This window comes from Lathamus discolor, chromosome 3, assembly GCF_037157495.1.
Source record: "Lathamus discolor isolate bLatDis1 chromosome 3, bLatDis1.hap1, whole genome shotgun sequence".
Taxonomy (NCBI): Eukaryota; Metazoa; Chordata; class Aves; order Psittaciformes; family Psittacidae; genus Lathamus; species Lathamus discolor.
Genome location: NC_088886.1, coordinates 9882301 through 9898466, shown reverse-complemented (window position 1 = coordinate 9898466; position 16166 = coordinate 9882301). Strand labels below are relative to the sequence as shown.

Below are 16166 nucleotides of genomic sequence, written 5' to 3'. Positions count from 1 at the left end.
TGAGAGTAGAATGACATTGAATGAGATAGAATAGAACTAGCTTTTGTAGGCTTGATCTGAGAAACACGGCATGGGCGAGAAGATAAATACGCAAAAAGGCTGCCAATTTTCTAAGCAGCAGAACTAGCAAAATTGTTTAAAATATGAACATCCTGTGTGTTGTACTTTTAAAACCAGGCATTATCAGTTCTAAGAAACCGGGGTAAATAAAAATGTTTGTTTGATCCATTCCAGGAATTCTTAAACCCACAGTTTTGAGGAAACTCTGCTTGCAAGGAAGGAAAGAGACCATACAACAACTATCCTGTCAGGTAATCATCTTTCTGTATTCTCAGATTGCCATAGAATGTTATGAGAAAATACACAGAATCATAGAACAGTTAGGGTTGGAAAGGACCTTCAGATCATCCAGTTCCAACCCCCCTGCCATGGGCAGGGACACCTCACACTAAACCGTGTCACCCAAGGCTCTGTCCAACCTGGCCTTGAGCACTGACAGGGATGGAGCACTCACAGCTTCCTTGGACATCGTAAATTTTTGGGTAGATCTAGGTGGTAACACGAAGCTGGGCTCCATCAGTGGGAATACATGCATAGGATCCCAAGAGCACTCATATTACTAACCCAAACCTTCCCTGCAAATGTTAGCCACGAGGTTGTCCTATCCCCATGGTGACTTTAGTGAAACACCAAGTAAGATAAGACAGCACTCATGGGCAGTAAGGCTGGGAACATCACTCAGAGACCATGCACTTCCCTTGGCAGGGCCTATTTTACCTTGAATGGCAGCTAAGCTATTACGATCTCGGCCCATAATTGCCTCAGCAATTCATTAACACAAATGAATAATAAGAACAAGGTATGCAGCAGTTACAATCAGCATCTTGTGAGCTTGGTGGCAGTACCCCAGATTTTAGAAATACTGGTGATGCTACTTCCTATTTAATGTAATTTCTACAAGCATGGCAACCTCCCCTCCTCTTCTTTCAAATATACACCATCCTTTAGACCTTTGTCTTGTGAAAGTCCAGGGGAGTTTCTTCCCTTCATCTTCATTAGGCCCTCAAATTGGCAAAGGAAAACACTCTGAGCACACACCAAAAAAGTGCATTTGGGAAGAAGCCTGAGTTGTTTTCTTAAAAGAAGAAAACTCTGCAGAGCACAGGACAGGAAATAGTGTGCTCATGGGTGGTTTCCTCCTCCAAAGCAGCTTATATGCTGCAGCTGAGACAACAGAGGCACTGGAGTTTCCCCAGATCCTTCAAATAGGGTTTCACAGCACTAAGAGAGCTGAAGCTCGAGGTGAAGATGTTTTTTCAAGGTGTGTCCACTGAAGGCGGAAGAAGTCAAGGCTCTTCCTCATAAGCCAGAGCTGGTTTTCTCCATGGGATGTGCTACTGCTTGCTCTCAGCTTTGAGAAGTGATAAGTCTGCTTTCAGTAGGCTATTTGACGTATTTTCATTCTCTGTGGTTTCCTCACAGAAACCAGACACAAAGCCGGTGATGGATAGCCCCATACCAGAAGGCTATTTCAGCAGCCTACACGGTGATGCCATACAGAGAGGAGGACACTCGGCCCATGAAGTCAAACACAGCGCTGAAGATTGATCTCTTCGGGAACTCCTGTCTGATGCACTGACCATTAAGTTATGCAAACATGTTAATTTGCAACACAGAATAAAGAAACTGCCACCTAACTCTCCAGGAATGTTTAATTTGGGGCCCAGCAGGGAAAAGACTTTCTGTTAACATGAACATTTTGTTAGTTTTAGCAACAGGGAATGTAAACTACAATGGAAAAAGTAATGAATGACTATTGAGAAGGAAGCTCACGGTTAAAATCTGTGTTCCCCAATAAATCAAAATGTGTCTGAAGGGTTTGCCACGCAGGCACACGGACTTTAAGAACTATTTTATTCTTCTACAAAGGTCTGAAGTGTGCCAGGAGGATTATTTGTGGTCTGCTGTGCTCTAAGCCCACATCTCCAAAGTAAGCAGGAGCTCTTACTGAACAGGAATTTGGCACCTAAGTATCTTGGTTAGATGGGGGCCCCTGCTCACAACTCACTATGGCATTGTACCTATTGGCAGGTAGTCCAGAAGCCCAGGTAGAAAACAATACCTGATCAGAAGAGCTGATAATTTAAAGAGCGGATGAAAGGAAGCGTTTGCACTTCCTTGGGGCTGCACTCAGACTGCTAAAGGTGGGCCAAGATGACGCAGGAATTCCCAAAGGTCATATGGACAGTCTGTGGCAGACCTTGGAAATACTCAGAGATGTTCTGTCACCTTTTTCCTTACATTCCTTCCTTTCTCTGGCTCAGTGACTGGAGCACTTGCCACTTACAAAGTTCTTATCCCTAAAAACAGTGGCTGTATCTTACGATCACAGCTCTTACCCTGGCATCTAATTTCAGCCTCCAAGAGGAGCAGCAGCAGAGGGGACACAGAGATAGGGGGGATGCTAAGTCCACACAGCAGAGCTACCAGGACATCCATCACACCTTTAGTTTTCAGCGAGGACAACCCACTGCCCACCATGTGCTTCCCAAATCACATGCAATGAACTCTGCAGTCACACAACAATTTGCCAGTGTGCCTCCAGTGCCCCCAACATCCTTTCACTTCCCAGAATCAAATGGCAACAAAGAGCTCATCCATCCCACTGGATGAGCACCTCTCATTCAGTCTCTCTGGATCCAATCTCTCTGGATTAGCACCCTGTTGCAGAGGCCAAGTGCTGATCCCTGCCCAGGCTGGACTCAGTCCCATTCTCAGGTCTCTTTGCCCCCCCTCAGAAGCACACTGCCAGCACAGCCCTCAGCATTCCCCTTACACAAACCAGCTGAGGTGAGAGGGGCTTTCCCTTCTCTCTTCCAAAATTGCCAAGTGCTTTCTGTTAGATCAAAGGAGAAGCAAATTAGTCAATCACACTGCTAATGTAGCAGTAGCACGTCAGCTTCCCAGCACAGCCGTGTGCACGCTGCCAGCTAACCGCAGGTGTAACCTACTTCTACAAGCGGAGCTATCCATCATCCCTGACATAAACCATTGAGCTGGGACACAAAGGCCCCTCTGCCTAGCTCGGAGTTTCTAGAGCAGCCTGTGGTGATAGATTCAGGCTGGGTGTGAGGAAGAAATTCTTTACAATGAGGGTGGTAAAACATTGGCACAGATTGCCCAGGGAGGTGGTGGATGTGCCATCCCTGGAGACATTCAGGGCCAGGCTGGATGTGGTTCTGGGCAACCTGATCTTGTTGAGCATGTCCCTGCTCATTGCAGGGGGGTGGACTAGATGACCTTTGAAGGTCCTTTCCAACCCAAACTATCCTATGATTCTATGATTTAGATGTGATGCCGAACACCACATTTGTTGGCTCAGTCCTGACTGGGCCATGGAGATGAAGGTGGAGCACACAGCAGTCACCGGTGGGTGCCCAGCATAGTTCAGATACCCCATGGTGCAGCAACATGGGCAGACAGCATGGCAATCCCACTGCTCAATGTTATCACATATATACTATGAACAGTGCTTGGCATCCTTGCCCCCTTTCCCATATTATCTGGATTTCTGGCTTTATTAGGAGTGATGACAACCATGCTGTCACGTGGGGCAGTTGCTCCAGGCAGCAGTGCAGCAGATGAGTCCTGGCACTGCCACTGCTGCTCAAGCCCCATGACCATGTATCAGTCAGGGTGTGAATTCCACATGCCTGTGTATACCTCTCCAGCCAAAAATGCCCTCCTCCCTCTCCTGTTGTCTCCTTCTAAAGCTTGACGAGTTGGTTTTGGTCAAAATCATTTTGTTATTTCTCTTCCCTGCATGCGAACACAGAAATGAAGTGATGTGAAGGGGCAGGAAATTCTTCTGGTTTACGTCTTCGGTGTTCGGCTGGATGTGCAAAGTGGGTGAGAAGGAACTTAATCACAGTGGTTTTTGAGGTTTTGAGACTATGGGGAACAGACTAAACTGCTTCCTGACCCTGATTTACATTAGCAGTTGAATCTAATGGTACAAATCTCTGTAGCGACGAACCTCTTTTGCAGCTACACCAACAATCAATTTGGCATCTCCTTTCTTCAGCTGCTTTTGTAGCAAAGACAGTAACAAATCAGACATCTTTTTTTAATAAACACATCCAACTCCTTGTTATTACATGATAACCAGCCCCAGGATGTTACCAAAACAGTGCAACATGTGCTGCTAGCAGCAGGCACACCATCTCCAGTCCTGTGCTTCAGCACTGTCAAACACCCTTCTTCGGAGGTAGCAAAGAGCACGAAACCACTTTTGATCAGCCCCACTGTCCCCAGCTCACATCAGCATGCCTAAAAATAAGCATGTTGCAGCCTGACATGTAATTATATCTCACTGGCACCCAGCACTGTTCTCACAGGGTGGAGGCAGGAGGCCAAGGCGACAGGATCTGCTACCAGTCCATCCTCCCACAGCTTCCTAGCAGTGGGATGAGCTTCCTAGCTCATCTTTCGCGACACAAAGATGAGCAGCAATTCCTAGCTCTCTGCTTGCGCTCAGCATGAGTTAAAACAACTCTTTCTCATCTTCACTCGTTGTTGGAAGAGCAGCACGGGTGTGCTGAGGCCAAGCAAGCCCCCGCAATGGCTCTCTGGGGAGGATGTGCCCCTGCTCATCCTGAACCTCATGCCTTGCTGGGCACTCAAGAGACCAGCTCACGGTGCCTAAAACGGGTATGCAAGAAACAGAATCCCCTGTGCGTCTGGTTCTTTTACAAGCCAGTGCTGCTGATGGATGCTCAGGTGGTTGCTTTCTGCAGAGCACAGCTCGGGTGGCAGAGTTCGTGTCTCGAGAGCAGAGCAGCATAAAAAACGAGAAGTCTCCTACGAACAGGCCTGTGCTGCGTGACACCAATTGCTCTCGGCCAAGAATTATTGTGAGTGGAAAGCTCAAGTGGAGTTTGGTTCAAGCTTAATGAATTATGTTCATTTTCCAGCACATTGTTTTGGCTGATAAATCACAGCTTCATGCACCATTAGCATGTAACGATTGGGATATTTAATCAAAGGCCAGCTTTTTGTATCGTTTACCTTTGAGAAACCAGATTTGCTCGCTGGAACAGTTTTGAACCATTATGCACGCTTATCAGCAAAAAAAAATCTTTATTTTATGTCAAGTGAAGCAATATTTAAAGCCCTTACAGCCAAGCAAGGTTTGGGGAAAAATGAGAGGCTCACTTAGCTTGACAAATGCAAAAGGATTTGTGATGTTATTTGAAAGGATTGCAGGAAACTCAAAATAAAATAAGAAGAACACACAATTGCACATAAATGCTCGCTTGTTTGGGGCTTGGATGTCTGAGTAGAATCAAGACCCTTTTGTTCTAGATGTTGTTAGACATTGTGTTGTATTGAGAAGGGGGTTGGTTGGTTGGTTGGTTTGCTCAGAGGATGCCTGTCTGACACCGGCCACCCCATCTGAGTGATCAGGATGGATCAGAGGTAGATGGGTTCACCCGCTCTGTACCATCATCCTTCAGCATGGACCCTAAACTGAGCCTTGCCCAAGATCAGCAGTGGACAGAGAGCATCTTCTCATGCCTTTTTAACTCACCCTGCAGAAGGCTCTCTGCACTTGAATATACTTTCCTCTTGTATCTACTGCCACTTGAAAAAAGGGAGGAAAAACCCTTGCTTATTTCTGCCTCATGCTCTCGTAACCCTGAGGAAAAACTGTTTGGAAATGGTTTGCCCACAACAGTATAGAGCTATCAAAGGCTAAAAATTACAAACACCTCCTACAGAAGGGTGAATCAAAGGTATGTAAAGCTGAATACAAATCTGAACTTAAACAGGGTTTCATAACTCCCTCCTGAGTACAGTTTGTGCTCCTGGATAGGAATGAAGTCTCATATTTCCAGAGAAGTGGGTGCTTTTGCTTGCTTCTTGAAATGCCTGGTTGAACAGCAGTGCAGAGCTGTAAAAATTGGTTTATTTTAATGTGCTTTATGGGTCTGATTGTTAACAGAAAAGGCCCGAGGGCTGTGTGAGTCTGTGCTTGTGCACTTCTGCACTAAACTTTTATGTGTGTGCTCTCCCACACTGTGTAAATGGTATATGTGACCACATGAACCACTTGCGCCCTAAGCAAGCTTCTGTTCAGGCACAACAACAGCAGCTCCAGTGTCAGCGTGGTGGCCATTGGCATCCAGAAGGATCTCCGCCTTCTGAAACCCAGACACTAGTAATCTAGAAGCAATGGAGAGATTGTACACACGCAGAATATGTAAGTACAACCAAACGAACATTGGGCAATGAAAGGGTAAATGTTTCTACCTGTCATTCACTTTGTTAGTCCTATTTTCCTTGTTCTTGTCTCCCCCCAAGTGCTGACCAACCCTTTCTCTCCATATCCTTCATGCCTTTAAACCACTGTCGAGAACTCCAGAGGTGAACTCTCAAACTCTGGGGTTTTACATATCTATGCACAGATCCAGTCTGGATACAGTTAAGTCAGATTTTCTGCTGTGAGTCAGAACAAGAAAGCCAGGACTCAGCTTTTTGACGAGGCCAGCAGTGCTGTTAATCTGGCCTTGGACCTGATTTGCCTGCTTCAGTTCACTCTGCTCATGAACATTTGCCTTCCAAGACGGATGGAAAGAGCTTTCCTCCCAAATGAAGAAAAGGAGATGAAGTCCACTTGAAACAGCAGAAATCACAATACCAGACCGTACACCTTCAGCCAACTGCACCATGTTGCAACCTGCAAATGTGTCACTAAAGGGCTGTCATTCCCAGTGGGTCTGTAGGTCTGCACACGCCTCCAAACTACAACATGTGGCTCCAGAGACATCAACAGAATAGTCAAAAGCTAGCATCCATCTCATGCTTTCTTGATACTTCTCATCAACATTATTATGCTTAGCACAGTAAATAGATTTGTTTGAAATGAATGGTGCTTGGCACACAGAAGAAATAAAAACACGATTAACTTCATTTTTCCATGGTGACCGTTCTCCAGCTCACCCAAGTTGAGTTTTCCTGAAAGCTAAGTACTTTCTACCATAAGTGTTCTTGTTGGACTAGAAGATGGCAAGGTCTTTCTTATTCAAAGAAAAAAGAATGGAATTAGTTCGCTAAGTGCTTCCAGTTCCTAAAGGGCAGGAATGATGATACGCTTTCCAGAACTTGGCACAGCCTCCTTATACTTTCCCTGGAAAAATCTGGTTTTGAACCACTGTAGTAGGGCTTGACTAGAACCCAGAAGCCACCTACAGACAAGAGACCTCCGGCTAGTCCTCCATACTCAAAGAGCTGTAGAAATCCACAAACGTCCACCTCCTACATCTTCAGAGTTGCTGATTAGAGTCTAGTGGATGTTCTCTAAATTGCCTTCCCTGTCCTCTTGAGGGGCCAAACAGCACCTATGCCTGTCTGATCAGTTGGTTTGTTCTTCCAAATGCCTTATCAAGGATACCACAAGCAGAAGCTAGATAGGAAGCAAATGACGACACAGCCCCATATGTAAGATATTAAACGTGGTAGGCAAAATGAAGTTCACGTTTTACTGAACTGACAATTTCTCTCATTACTGGTTTTGACAACAGTTTTATTGGGAAGGTTCCTCAGGGCCAGGACAAAAGTTTTCCTCACAGTCAGAGGTGGGGAAGCCCATCCTTCAGGGTAACCAAGGAATCAGAGAGAGTTCAAATCTGCCTGGCTTGAAGGAGGTATCAAAAAAGCCCTACAAGTGTGTTCCCCTCTGAACTTGTGCAGGATGGACAGGTCTCCCCTTCCAACTCATCAGGAATTTCATCCTGAGCTAAAGCAGTTTTCTTATCAGAGCCAATATACTTCTCCCAAAAGCTTCCATGTCAAAGAATGAGAGTTCTCAACACCAAGGAAACCGTTTTTCAGCGAGATCCTTCCCATCTCTCTGACACGCATTTCACTCTCACATTGCTATGCAAAAAGCAATTGAGGTTTGTGTCCCATTGTGCGGGTGGACTGCAGAGCTAGTGCAGATTGCTCTGTGACCTGCTTGGTGGCAATGGCAAAGAATTCCTCTCCTGACTACACATCAGTCGCTCCGAGTCCTTAGATGTACTCAGGCTCAAGGGAACTTCAGCCTGAAATGCCTAACCACAGTCCTGGAAATGATTTTAAATACATTATAACAAATGTTGTTAATCACACCCACTCTCTTATAGTTTGGCCTGTAAAACAAGAATAGAGAGTGAAGACGACTTCCTACTTCCCATATACTGGCAGCAAATGCATTTCCTGTGTTACAGAGCTATACATTTCACTAGGAAGGGATGCTCTCTAGTGGTTAGAGTATGAGATGGGAAAAGGAGACCTTAAGAATCTCACTTCCTGTCTCTCCTATCTGTATACTGCATGTAAGGAGGCAACTCATCCCATCTCACTGTGCCCTGGTTTCCCTACACGCCTGGCTCACAGAAATTCCTCTTCTATACGGAGGAGGCTTAAATGATGTTTGCAAGTGATTGGAGTGGAGGTTTTAGGCTAAAGTTAAGCACTATTACTGAGCTGCATGAGGTCAGAAAGAAGATGGGAAAAAGTGAAAGCTGGTACTAAGAAAGAAAGGTCTGAAATGCTCCTGTCAGCTCTTCCCCTGCTTGTTATTTTAAGTCATGGAAACTGTTCTTTAAATTGATTGCTCCTTATCTTTACCTAAGGCATCACAGATTTTTATATAATTAAAATTTCCTTGACAATTGCCCAGGATTTACAATGTAAAATGTTTCAATTTTTCTTATATTATGTCTTGGCATCAAAGAATCTGCACTCATTTCCTAAGTATGGGATAAAGATGATTTCTAGTGGGAGACAAATGAATCAAGACCTTGACACCCCTATTTTTTTCTTTCTCTTTTTCTTTTCCTTTCCTTCTTTTTTTTAATACATCTGGTTATTATTGAACAGAGGCTTTCATGTTTTAATGATAAATTGTCTTCTCCTGCTGTAACAATGTCCCCAGACGGCTTGTCTTGGCTGAAATGTCTTCTAAGAGCATCTGCTTTTGATCTATAGGGGTTTTAAATCTTTGGATCTAATCTCTAGCCTGACTGACTTGAAAGCTGATTTCCACAAAAGCAGAGTGTGAAACCTGTAGAAACCCTTTAGTGGAATCACTTGAAATTGTTTAAAAGACTGTATTGACAATACTCAGTATGCCCTTGTGACTGTTTTTCTGCATATTTACATATATACATGATATATAAAAAAGTATCAGAAAGAGACATAAGAAAGGAATTTCTTTTAACAAATGCTTCAGTGGTATTTCCATGTAATCTGCATATGTTATGGCTTAATACTCTAATAGAGAAGGACTGGAAGCTTTCCAGAGCACAGTATTTATGCCATGTATATCAATTAAGATAATTGCCAATTATATTGATATGTCAATTAAAGTCAAGTGACTTTTAAAAGAGTTATGCCTGCTATTAATTTAGTTACATGCCTATACTGTAAGTATATTTTTAAGGGCTGATCTCCAATTTCTCAGTATCGTTCACATCCAGCACATAAGCCCCATGTTCATTTTCCTCTTTCTGATCCGCTTTAGGCTGCAGCTCTATAAAGACAGAGAGGAGAAAACAGCAAGAAGACAAGAGAGAGAGCAGAGCTCTTTCCCTTGCTGGCATGGTGCTGGCACAATGTCTGCCTTCATTTGAAGCACGCTCAGTAGATTTCAGTTTCACCCCAGCACAAATGAAAATCGGAGCTGGCTAGTATATGCTTGAGATTTCTGTGGCGAAGTAGAAACCACTGTGGTCAGATGAAACAGAACCTCGTAATACTGCAATATATACATTTATTTGTGCGTGTTTGTGTATGCGTGTGATAAATATCCTCCAAGAGTTCATTCGTCTATCAAACTCCACAGAGTACATTGCAGTGCATTAACAACAGTGACAGACAGATCCTAAAGGGCTGAGAGTTTAGGTTTTGCTGGGATTAAACTGAACTTTGGACAAATTCAGGGTAGTTTGAGCAGAAAAGCCCTTCTGCATGAGCCTTCTGGTTAGAATATAATGGAAGCCAGACCCCAGCCTCCCCAGCTTGAGGTTTGCAAAACCAAATCATAACAGCTGATGAGGTTTTGCTAAACCAAAGCACCCCATTTTCTCAGCACAAAGATGAGATAAAAGGGGAATCTATTCAACCTTTTACTCCTCGCACCTTAGCAGCAGTGCTGAAATAACAACCAAATGAAGATATATCTCCATTACCTTTCATTTACAGCCTGCATTTCCAAAGCAATAATCTTGCTAGTGAGCTTTGAAAGCCTCAGAATGCAGCCTCTCCCAAGCCATCCATAGATTTCCCCATAGTTCATGGCTCAAAATGAATTTTCAGAGGCTCCACCAAAACTTCTAACTATTTCTGTGGCTGACTGCGCCAGAGATATGACGGAAACAACCATTTCATAACCTTTCAGAACTGCTGCTTCTATCCAAACCCAAACTCCAAAGCAGGGATGGGATGTGAGAAGCAATCAAAAACAACACTGGAGAAACATGAATCCATCCTAGTAGGAAGGCTCAGCTTAGCTTTGGGTTTGGTCCCAGGCATGAGGAAATACTCAAGGAAAGTAGAGTTATTTCCTTAAATTCATTTGCCCATTTCTCATTAACAAAGCATTTTGATGCTCTGCAGTGCAATACCTTGCCACGGTTCCTGCCTCTTTGAATGGAAATCAAGTGAATTATTTCTAGGATGCTATAAATCTGGACTGAAAGAACAAATATCTGGAATGGAAATAATCAAGAAGCCTCAGACTGAGCCAAGAGGCTCACTTACTCTAGGAAATGAGCACTGTGGAGCACAGATATTTTCTCTCTCTTGCAAGATGACCACCAAGTGATAAGATTCTCCCTGGACTTCAGTGTCAACTGAAGCATCTTGCATTAAGTGAGTATTTTATGGGGAACTTACCAGACTGAACCATTATGCACAAGTTTTTCTGTTGCCACAATTGTGGTTGCTTTGACCCAAAGAGAAGTCATGTGTGAGCTAACCGGGGAGCCAAGAGCTCAAGTGAACATCCCCTCCCCAGACACACTTTCTACCATCTCTATGAGAGCTGTTACTAAAGGGTTTGGTTTGTGGGGTGATGAAGGAATCAAGATGAAGTAACTCCAGCTGCCAAGCAGAAAAGACAATACAACCCAGCTTCCCCAAGCTAGTTTCTGGCAGAGACATTAGGAACCGTTACTGACAACCATAATCAAAGGGGAGATTTGACAGCACATGACCCCAAACTTCCTCTAAATTCAAATTTGAGCTACTGAGTTGTCAGTTTAATTGCTTTACGGTGGATGCCGCTACTTTTATCTGATTGTAAATCCCCCTGTCACTTAGGGTATCATGTAGAACATTTCTGATGGTGCATGCAGAGTGTTTGTTCTTAAATACTACAGCAGAGAAGAGGCCCAAGCATCTAAGATTACCCCGGTGACAGCACACACAGAGATAAAGAACAAGCAGACAGGATACAAGGGGGCTCCCAGGGACAGCAGAGGATGAGACACTTGATGCTTCCCCTGGACAAAACCATCGCAAGGAGATGGCAGTGGCATCAGGAAGGAAGAGCCCAGTGCCTGCCTTACTCTGCCACATGAGTTTAGGACCATCTCTGCCCCTTCTACCATACGGACAGGTCAAGCAGAGTGGGCATCCACAGCCATGAAGCACAAGAGGTCTTTGTGGAGGGTCAGCATGGGGCACCCATTGCTTCAGCAGGGAGTGTAAAGCCAAACAGCTGGCCACAGCTGGCAGCACGCTTATCCCCTCTATGCTGCGGTATCACTCTGCAGATTTGCTAACTCTCCTGTTGAGTGCAGTTACGCATTAGAACTGCTAATACTCAGTGATTTTGCCTTAAGCTTGAAAGCACCAGAGGTTAAACAGATTTTGATATAAGAGCCTACAAGGAACACTCTATTTAAAAAGCCTATGCATCACTGGCTACAACTGAAAGGATGATGAGTGGTAGGAGGAGATGAAAGGTGGTTCAGACATGGGTATGATGACAACAGTAAAGCGAAATTAAATACACTGCAGGGAAATAGAAGTCATAATCATCTTGGGTTTGCAGCTCATGAACAGTGAAAAGCTTATGTGATGAAACAGCAGGTAGAAGTGCCTTGAGACTCAAGTTTTAAGGCCCCAAGAGTTCAAACCTGACATTCAAGCCTTTTAAAGTTTTATGAGGGCATCCAATAATTCCTCCTGCTCGGCCCCCACGCACCCTCCCCCCCTGCCTGATGTGCTGGTTGTTTGATTTACACACCTTCCTGAACGCACAATGAATTCCAGGGAAAGCATGCAGAAACCATTGTAGGTCTGTAATTAAATAGCCTTCATGCAGCTTAACCTCTGCAATAACGAAAGTCCAGATGCAATTCAAAAGGCCACTACACCTTTGGCTGGTGAAAACTGATGCAGCCTTGCCAAAGACTACAGATTCCAGGACAGATTTTATCCAGACAAGTACAGTCCCAAACTAAGCTGTCTGCTGGATGCAGGCAGGAAAATCTTGCTAATCCACATAGGGCTAATTTATACACTTGAGCATCCTCCCACGAAAATTATTAGCCCAACAACACACTCTCTGCCAGCAAAGACTTCACAGCAGAGAACCACAGCTATGTGTCTTCCCCTGCCACCCTTCACTAGCTCCTCTGCTGTGCAAGCACATGAGCTACCCACCAGAAAGGCAAAACGACAACAGCAGCTTTACTGACCATGTCAGATTAACCAACAGTACAGCAGAACCTTTACTTACAACACTCCTGTGCTAATTTCATATGTGTTCTAATTATACTAATTGCTTTTTTAATTACAGCATGCTAGTTATACTGAAATTAGACACGATTATGTTAATTACCTAGCTCCGCACTAATGCCACTTTTATTAGATACAGATCTCTTATTTTAGTCTTTAATAAAACTGATGATTCTTTTAAAAGTATTGAAAGCCATGAGTGCCCCTTCTTTCTTTTTTCTCACCTTAACCACTGCTGCCTCCGGTGTAACACAAAATACAGATGGTCAGTGCTGTCAGTCATAGCCACCCTGTGCTCACCAGCTCATCAGCCATCCTGAGATCCTCAGTCTGACGAGCACAGTTTGAGAGACCTAGCAGCTACATCTAGAGCAATTAAGGCAGCTTCAGGACTGGCTATAAACGCAGCACACCCATGTCCTGGTCCTTCCCTACTGCCATCACTCACAGGGCCAGGACTCATAGACTCTGGGAGATGACTGCAATCTATACAAGCATTTGAAAGCTGGTAACACACAGCCTAGAGTGCCACAGAACACAAGCAACTGTGAGCTCTGGAGAATGCACCCATGGTCACAAAAGGCAAAATCCAGTCTTCTGAGAAGACACAGGAGAGCTGCCGTGCCCAAAATTGTGAACACAGACTCAAAAGACAGTATTGTGCTTGAGGCATTATGAAAAAGAGGAATTGTCTATCATAGAGTCATAGAATGGTTTGGGTTGGAAAGGACCTTAAGATCATCCAGTTCCAACCCCCTGCCCCGGGCAGTGACACATCACACCAGACCATGTCACCCAAGGCTCTCTGTCCAACCTGGCCTTGAATATGCCAAGACTCCATTCATTTAGCAAAACTCAAGGGAAGGTTGTTTTGCTCCTCGTGTGAAAAAGCATAGCTCAGGACTAAACATCCCTTGGAGCACGCTTGATATTTAGATGAACAGGAAGATGGGCAGCACATCTCATCCATGATGTGTTACTAGCACATGAGTTCCGGAAGGGGACAGAGTGCTTTGTGACAGATGATTATTGAAAAATTGGGGTGTTTGCAACAGTACATATGGATTATTAGGTAGAAAGAGAGGTGAAGCGCACCTTGGACCTGAATTCCTAACATGCTTACACAGATGTTGCATCATCTGTGGTCAACAGTCAATAGCTTTAGCCACACTGTGGCAACTTCTAACCAATCATATTGGAATGTTTTTGTGCAAGTGTTTTTCCAGGACAACTCGAGCTTCTCTTTCAGTGCTCCTTATAGCCTAATTTCCTTTGTCCTATCTAACTGTGCTTCCTTTGGATCTACCTGTCTCAGTAGCTCTCTAGTAACTTTAAAAGCCCTAGACCAGTTTTCACCAAAATGATGGGAGAGTTTAAAGCCGCTAACTCCTACACCTTTCATGAACAGAAATAACCAAACACAGGAGGAACAAAAGAGGGGAAAAAAGCTAAAATTCACTACAGAAACAGCATGGCTGCAGCACAAAATCAACCTTTTCTAGACACCAAGAATCCTGCCAAAAATAACTTCCAGCAGAAGTCTGGTCACAGTGGGTCAAGGAACAACAACAGAACAAAAAGGTGATAAGGATTCTGCTCAGCATCTACAAACGTAGTCGTGTATGGCTGTGTATAGATACACTGTGCCCAGGGGAGAGATCTTAACAACTTACAATAGCCACATGGCTCCAAGTATCAGGTCTGATTCTGTACGATCCACTGAAACAACATCTCTCTCCTTTTTTTGCAGATGTATCCCTGCCACAGCTCCAGTTACTCAGGATGTCCCTATAAACCTACTTTGGATATCTCAGCTGCCTAACAGGCTCGCTGTACCCATGAGACATGGGTTTTGCCTTCCAGTGTCAACACACCATTAAACATGCCCACAAGCTCAAGTGCTTCAAGCACGCAAACTGGGAGAAAGTCAACAAACAATAAGGACCAAGCTTCTGCTCTTCGAAGTGTGAGCCAGCTCTGCCTTTGATGCTATACACAAAGTTTCCTTGTTCTTGTTTTCCTAATTCCTGCCCATCTGATCCCAACATATGGCCAGCTTCAGCCATTGACAAAATATTTCCGTTTCCATTCTATCTATGTCACAGCTTTTTGGAACCACAGATAGCTTCAACCTAGCCAATGACAACTGAGAAGCAGTGACATGCCCTCTGCGTTTGAAAACAAAACACAAGAGCAATCAGCTTCTCTCACCCACAGATTTCCATCACTTCATGCTGGATGGCTGCTGTGTTGTTTTATTCTGCTTGTGATGATCCCCTCTTCACTCGTGATCCGGCCAAAACAGAGAGAGATACTGGGAGCATCTGAAAGAGATTACCACTCTGCTGCTCTACAAGAGGCTTCAGATAACTGATAGACAGGGCAGAGGAAAGGGATGGAATACCCTTAGAAACCAACATGATCCCATTGAACTTAATCATGTATTTCATGTCCTCCCAACAACAGGCAAAACACAGTTGTAGTCGTCTGGGGATCACACAGAGGAAGAGAATGTTAATTCCATTAGAGTTAATTGGGAGAGAAAAATAATCTTCCTGCAAAATTAACAAAGAAAATGAAAAGAAATAAATCTTAGTGCAATGTTTGTCTGGGCATGTCGTGTGTTGTGTTCCCTTCTTCTCCAGAGACTAAATTCCCTGCTTAAATCTGCCACAAAGCACCAGGGTGGTGGTTGTTTCCTGAGGCTCTCTGGCCAGCGAGCCTGAGGAGAGGTTTCTGTAGCTGGGCGCTTGACCCGCAGAGGTTAACCAAACTACAGCTCCAAAGGGGATATTATAGAAATGTACCCAAATTGAAACATTACCCTTTTTTTTTTCCCCTGAAACATCCTCCTTTTCAGGATTTTTAAGACAAAACAAACAGTTCCCCCCTTGCTTTCCAGAAGCAGACCCCTTCCCACAATAAGAACAGCAACCCAAAGTGTGTTTAGCTTTTGCCAGTTCATGGCCCGTGGCCGGCTCCGGGTTCAGCCTGGCCGTGCGCAGCCTCCGGAGCACCAGCCACAGCTATGCTGGCCTGTGCCCAGGCCGGGGAAGCCAAAGCTGCTGCTCCTCCAAGCTTCCCGGCCCATCCAGCGCTGCCCACGTGCGTGGGGTGAGGAATGCGGCAGCTCTGTGGACTCTCAGTGTGGGTTGCCCGCACTAGCTTGGCACAGCATTCGGGCAGCATACTTAACATGAATCCTTTTAATTTTCCCCTTTTTTCATAATTCGGGGAAAATACAGATTTTATTTGACACAGCAGCAAACTTTAACATTGCGGGAGCTCTTTTATTTCCCTTATTCCCATAATCTTCCCCTGCTGTGGCACTAGGCAGGGGGGAAAGGAAGGAGAAAGTCACTTTTTGAACTGCA

The 16166-nt window shown here is 44.5% G+C and overlaps 1 protein-coding gene and 1 long non-coding RNA gene across 4 annotated transcripts in view; one reads left to right on the top strand and one right to left on the bottom strand.

The window, feature by feature from the left end:
• The window catches only part of TRABD2B (TraB domain containing 2B), a 293609-nt gene that overhangs the window by 209074 nt on the left and 68369 nt on the right, over positions 1 to 16166 (bottom strand). The window lies entirely within an intron of this gene.
• LOC136010833 (uncharacterized) lies at positions 6130 to 15397 on the top strand. The gene is made up of 2 exons (XR_010611023.1): positions 6130 to 6262; positions 14543 to 15397. It is a non-coding gene; the product is annotated as an uncharacterized LOC136010833 (long non-coding RNA).